The sequence below is a fragment of the Buceros rhinoceros genome, unplaced genomic scaffold (genome assembly GCF_000710305.1).
Source record: "Buceros rhinoceros silvestris isolate BGI_N320 unplaced genomic scaffold, ASM71030v1 scaffold6974, whole genome shotgun sequence".
Classification (NCBI taxonomy): domain Eukaryota; kingdom Metazoa; phylum Chordata; class Aves; order Bucerotiformes; family Bucerotidae; genus Buceros; species Buceros rhinoceros.
This window is the reverse complement of record NW_010406403.1, coordinates 47,371-54,020: the sequence shown is the minus strand read 5'-3', so window position 1 is coordinate 54,020 and position 6,650 is coordinate 47,371.

Sequence of the window (6,650 nt, the reverse complement as noted above, 5' to 3'; positions counted from 1 at the left end):
AAAAAAAAAAAAAAAAAGAAAAAAGATATCAAGATTTCCTGCCCCCAATTTGCTGACTCAGTAATGACTCGAGGGGCTAAATTTAGCTATGGAAGTGCTCAGCAGTGGGATGAGCGGCTGTTGGCCTCTCCTTAACCTTATTATCAGACCTTTTAAGTAAACTCTTCACCAGATCAGGAGAGATTCTGCTCACACTCCAAGGGGATTACAAACCACCTTTGAAAGCTGGAATAAAGCACAAGTACAGAGGTACACACACGCACACACAGAGCCTTCTGGTGGTGATGCAAGACCTGGGAGCGGAGAGACAGCAGAGTGCATCGTGTTTGGTGAGTCGTCATAGCAACAGGGAATTTGAAAAGCAATTAGATGTGGGTTCATCTGCATCCCAGTGAGGGATCTCAAAGAGCCCAGCGCTGCAGGCAGCGTGCCGGGGCTGATGTGGCCAAGGGGCTTCTCTGGTTCAGGGAGATGTGGTGGCACTGCCGGGACACCAGCAGCAGACCCGCGGTGCAGGTGCCGGAGTGACAGCTCAGTCTGGCCTAGGCAGAGGAGATGCCCTGTGGGGAAACAAGGCAGAGTCAAAGACTTTCCAACCGAAGGAAAGTATAAATTTCTAACCAGCCATGATATCATCTGCAATACAGCTTGACCTGGCAGCAGGCTAAGCCGTGCTTTCACAGGCCAAGGGCAATCATTGCATCACCTCCCACAAAACCTCCATCGGCTGTGTCCCAGAAGAGCCCCGCCTGGGGAGCAGCCCGCGTCCTGTGCTGCTCGGGGCGTGATCAGAGAGCTGCTCCTCGCTCTTTTCCAGCCCCAGGGCAGGAGCCCGAAGACCTGCCTGGCTCGAGCCACTTCCCGAACGCTGCTGATGGCAGGAGCGCAGACAGATTCGCACATGTTCACCATCACGCGGACTGAAGGCATCATCCCTTCTCCACAGATAACAACAACATACGCTCCGCTTTTCCAGTTCCAATAGCATTGCTAAGAGCTTTCTTATTTTCCCCCTTTTTTAATATGCTAAAAATCAGTTCCTCCTCCTCACTGCTAGAAATTCCTCCAAAGTTTTTCATCGCTTCCCTTCACAATTTCTGCGTTTTCAAGGCACCATACTAGATGAAGCACTGTTGATTCCCAACTTTCCCTTCCACCTTCCACTTATTTCCCCACATTTTCTGCTCACAGTGGCCGCTCCGGCCAGGACACATACTCAGGTACTCACTTCCCTAGCTGAGGACACCCCGCTTTGCATCAGACAGCTCCCAGGAGGCCCCAAGAGCCGCAGAAGTGTGGGCGATGCTGTGTTCATGCACTGCTTTAGCATGCAACTTCTCCTTTTATCCATGGGCTAGAGAAGGGGTTGCAGTCTTTGACTATCAGAGACTGGGCTGGGTAGTTGCATTTCGGCTGGATCCTCCCAGAGAGGGGGTTAACGTACATCTGCAGAGGGGAGATAAGGTAACTGGGCACCTTGATCGCCTGGGATCTTATTAAAGGAGAGCTGGCTGGCAAGATCCTATCGCTGCGCCAAAACATCTGCGCCTTTATCCTCGACTGTAACATGAACCAAAACAAATCAAGTGAGCAGGGCAGTCAGGCTGGGCTCTCCTGTGAGGTGGGACAGGCAGGGAGCAAGGGGACACTGCCCCACACGCAGCCAGGGCCCCGGCAGGGCAGCTGGAGGGGGCAGCTGGGAGGATGCGCAGCCACAGCAGCCCTGCAAGAAGGGGAGATGGAACAGACAAAGCAATATGGGAGCTCCTGGTGCGTGGAGACGTTGGGCTGTTACGTCAATGGGGCAGGATGCTGCTGCAGGGTGTAAGGGCAGGGACTAGAGAGACCTTGAGAAGAGCAAGGGACAGGCTTCATCCCTGCTGCCTGCAATCCTGGGAGCACACGGGGAGCCAGAGCTGGGTTTTAAACCCACTAGTCCCACATTCATTCAGGGAAATGGGGGACGGGGACAGCTCTTGGACAGCCAGCATCTCCTCGGCCACCATACCACCTCCCAGCCCTCCAGACTGGCTCAGTCAGTCCCACCTCCTTGTGAAGGGCTGCCAGCCCAGTGGGTACAGCCAGAGAACTGTTTTTCCACTCCATGCTGCTTCCCCAGGGACAGCACGGTTGGTTTGCCAAGGTTTGTTCCCACCTCTCTGCTCCAGCTCCACCATGGCAAAGGGAAGCAAGCACCATAGGCAGCTGATAAGCAGCTGCGTGGAGCCAGGTCTTGCCCTGGCAAAGCCCGGAACAACTTGCACATGGGTGAAGCTCAGATTTCCAGCTCTGTTTCTTCTGCCCAGGAAGCATGTCCTGACACCCGGGAGCCTAATTTATCTCAGAAGCCATCATGTGCAGCTCATTCCTCTTGGGAACAAGCACGAGGAGGCAGCAGCGCAGGCAGGGACACCTGCCAACAAACAACATTTGTGCCAGTCACAGCCAAGAGGAGCCAAGAGGAGAGGACCCAGTGCCACCGGCTCCTTTCCGCCAGGGCAAAGCTTGCTTTGACCCTGCAGTGACGTGACAAAGGGGTTTTGGAGGGTGGTCAGAGCCTCACGAAGGGGCAGGGACAGCTGCAAACAACAGCCCAAGCAGTTATAGATCTCTTCTTGATAGATTAAACTTCACAAAAGCCACATAAGTAACAGCAATAAACTCTCCCTGCCCTTCAAAAGGCGGGTAGGTGCACGGGAGCCTGCTCGGAGCCTTCCTGAGAAGGAAAAGATGCAGCAGCCTCCAGGTCCCTGCCATGCCCCCTCCAAAAAGCCAGGGAACAGCCTGCCAGCTCATGGCCCAGAGCAGCCTTCGCTTGAGTCACAGGGGCCTTGGTGCTGCCTCCCACCCAGCCATGGAACAAAAGAAGCTTCGTCATCCTCCCCTGCAGGAAGCGTACTGGCAGGGAGGGGAAGGAGGTGCCTCTCTGCCCTCCCCACTGCTCTGGGGGAAGGGGAGCCAACGAAATCAAGCCCCCGCAGCCAGGCATGTGGGCAGACCGTGACAGCATCTCACCCATGGGTGGGCTCTGCTCCGGAAGGAAAGCTTTCCAGCAGCACTTGGGAACAAGGCTGCACAGGCTGAGAGCACAAGGAGTCCTGAGCTTGGAGTACCAGGGATGAGAGAACAGGCAAAGCATTGCAGCAGGGAGCCAACATGAACATCAGTAGAAGGACCATCACATCCGTGTAGGGCAGACCAGAGCTGCACATCGTGTCAGGAAGAGGGGGACAGACATGGCTGCTAAGACTTAACAGAGAGCAGCAATATTTGGAGAAAGTGAGTAGGCATGGGGAGGCAGGCCCAGATACACCAAAGCTACAGATGTGAAAAACCTTCTACCAGCTCCTCTCACCCTCTGTAAACACCACGCTGGGAGCACCATGCTCCCCTGCACACCACGCTGGGGACCACGGCCTGCCCAGCCCGACCCCTGCTCCAGCGGACAAGAGACCATCTGACAGCGGGGACAAACACAGACTGGGGAAAGCATAATTCGTCAAACCAGCCAGCAAAGTGTGTTATCGGTTGGTGTCCGTGTTCCCCACTGAGGCTTGCAGCCCATACACTGCCAGGACAACGAGATAGCAAGGGCAATGTGGACCAACCCACCTTGAGAAAAGCCTTGCAGCTTGAGATAACAACTCATGGAGGCCAGAAGCAGGAGAAGCACAAATCCTTGCTCAGCTCAGGCATCGCTGCATCCCACTGCTGTGAAGGCAAAGAAGCCACTTGGGGTGAAACAGAGACCTGGAAACCTTCAGATGATGCAGAAGGAGGATGCTACCACTTATTAATTGCAATTGAAGATATGCTACCTGATTTATCCAGGGCAAATAACGCTTGTCAAGAGCATCATACTCCTTGAACTGCTGCACTGGTCAGTCTGCACTGACAGAGGTTCTCAAAGCGCTGCTGCAGAAGTAACGTGTAGCAGCTCTACACAGGCTCTCAGCTGCTGATGGGAAAAGGAAGGAGGTGAAGGTGCTGACAAGTCAGCCTCACCTATAGTAAGCAAGAACAAGGGCTGACACACAGCTTAAACAACATATTAATGAACACAATGAAGGAATGAAAAAGGCTCAGGGGATTAAGGAGGAAATCTGTTTCCCTTATAATTTATGACCATCCAGAACATGACACTGTTAGATTTAATGTCACCAGATACGTGACTACATTTTGACAATGAAAGGTAGCAGGATTTAGATGAAACCATAAGAAGAGACATACCAAAGGGTTGGGGCTCCTCCATGGTGACAGCCAGGTGGTCAGGCTGTCACCACAGCAAGTTGAGAAGACCATCGAGCTGCAGGGACCCCTCCGCCCCCAGCAGGTCTGGAGTTCCCTGGACAGGTCTTGGGGTAAGTATCAGCAACCCAGCTAACTGTACGGAGTTACTCTGCAAGGGCTGGCTCATAATACATGACTGCCCTCTGTAAAACCTTCTTGAACTACGGTGTCATGCCAATGTCCTCAGGAGTCAGGGTACTTAGCAGATCAGTGTGAACATGGAGCTAAAGGCAAGACTCCAGCTGGCAATACCAACCTTATGAGGAAGAGGAGACATCCAGGCAGCTGCAGCACAGAACCACTGCTCCATGTGGAGCTTCTCTTCAGAGTCTGTGAGAAGGGCACATCAGGATGTTTGGCATCGTGTGGAAGAGCTGTGAGGCTGGTCTCCTGGTCAACAGGAAAGCAATGTATGAGAGAGCCATATTCCAGTGAACTCAGAGGACACTGCACACCCCGCTGCCTGCCTTCCCATAGCAGCGTCTTCTCTTCCCGGTTAGCGAATATCACCGACTGGGGAACTCCACCTTTGCGGGCAGATGGCTCCTTGCCTCGTAGCAGTGCGCTAATTGGGAGCTGGTGGGGGACAGATGCTCCTGCCTTCTCGTGTTAAGAGAGAGCATCAGCTCCAGCACGGCAGCACCAGCAGCGCTCGCTAGCATCAGCGCTGAAAGCCACCGAAGGCAGCAGGAGGCAATTCCGGAGGCAACCCTGGCAGTAGGTGCTGGGAAATGAGCTCCGTGTTCATTCCCACACAGCCACAGCCTAACGCTGCTATCAGCCAGGGCTTATCTATACCAGTTCCACTCTGTGGGTCCACAGCTGTCCTGACACCCCAGCCCGTGCCAGGGAGGGGACCAGGGGTGTTCAGGCATCTAGGAAGGGCAGCAGGAGAACACGGTTCTGCCTTGGTCCTGAATTTTGTATCGTGCTGCATTAACCCAGACTAAATTATCTTTCACGCTACTGTGCTTCACCTAAGAGAAAAAACAATATAACTGGCAGACAACTCCTTCCTTTTGGAGAGCTGTCAAGGGAAAGCAGACGCTTTTATTGCAGCCCCTCTGCTGCTGAGGTGAGGGCAGGTTTCCAGATCGGTGCTGCGTTCAGCATGCGTCACGAGCACCAGGACAGCCGTCCTGGCTGGAAAGGAACAGCCGCGGCTCCTAATGGAGCTCTTTCCTTAAGCAGCTAGGAGAAGTCTATTTAAGGAGTCAGGGTCTTTTTAACCTGCCTTCCTTTGAAAGGAAAAAAGCCCACCTAAATTTATCTTACCAGAATTAGAGCTTTTAACCTGTTTGCCTCCTACAGCCCATTGTCCGGCACACCAAGAGCTGTTTCTCTGGAAATGGCAACATTAGCTAATTGCTGTTTGAAGTCTCTCCTCCTCTGGAGCAGAGCAGCAGCCTAGGAACGCCTGCTGCCTTCCCTGACAGCTCTAACAAGCCATCGGCAGGCATGGGGCCGGATCCTGCTCTCCAGAGCAAACCACACAAGCATCCCAAGGCAGAGGAGGGGCAGCTGGGCTTTTTCCATCATTTCCTGCTCACTCGCTTTCCCGAACACCATGGGCACAGTCTGGGGGCAGCCACACCAGCCCTGCCTATGGGACCGGGGCTGTGCCAGCATCCACCCAGCAGAGCACCCATGGGGCAGGTGCCCAGGCCGTGCATCGCAGGAGAACTGCCTTTTTGCTGCCGTGAGAAGCCAGTTCCCCTGCCTGGAGGTCTGCAAGGGAAGGTAGTGCAGACAGCCCGCGAATCCCCGTTCTCCCAGCACTGAAGGACTGGCATGCTACTTTAACACATGGTTCCCAGCACCCTGGGACGCCTACATGACACTCCTGAAGAGGAACAGGGTCTGGCCACTTTCTCACAGCAGCATGCAGACCAATAAAGAGCTATCCCCTCCCAGTTTTCTCCCTAGACAAGCAAGATTTAAACTAGAAGCAGTTCCCTGCAGGGCAGGTGTAAGGGGGAACTGCTGGGGACACATGTGGGGACCTGCAACTCCAGCAGAGCCCACGGAAGCCTCCGGCAGAGGCTGCAGCCTTCGATGCAGCTGAGGTGGAAAGGCAGAAATGCAAACAGGAGGAAAAGTGCATCTGATTTAGCGCTGGGCAGATGCTTACTTCTGCCTGGGCTAGTGAGAAGAGCAGGTTGTCACAAGGCAGCTGTCACTGAAATGCCTGTGCGGTCTGTAAGGATTCTTTTTATGTAATTGCTACTCCTCAGGAAAAAAAAATACAACTTACCATGAGCAAATATAATTTCCCTTCAAGAAATCCTTGAGGTTTGCCATTTCCATGGCGCTCTGCAGATGAGAGAACCCTTTGCTGAGGCAGCAGCCAGGGCTGGGGA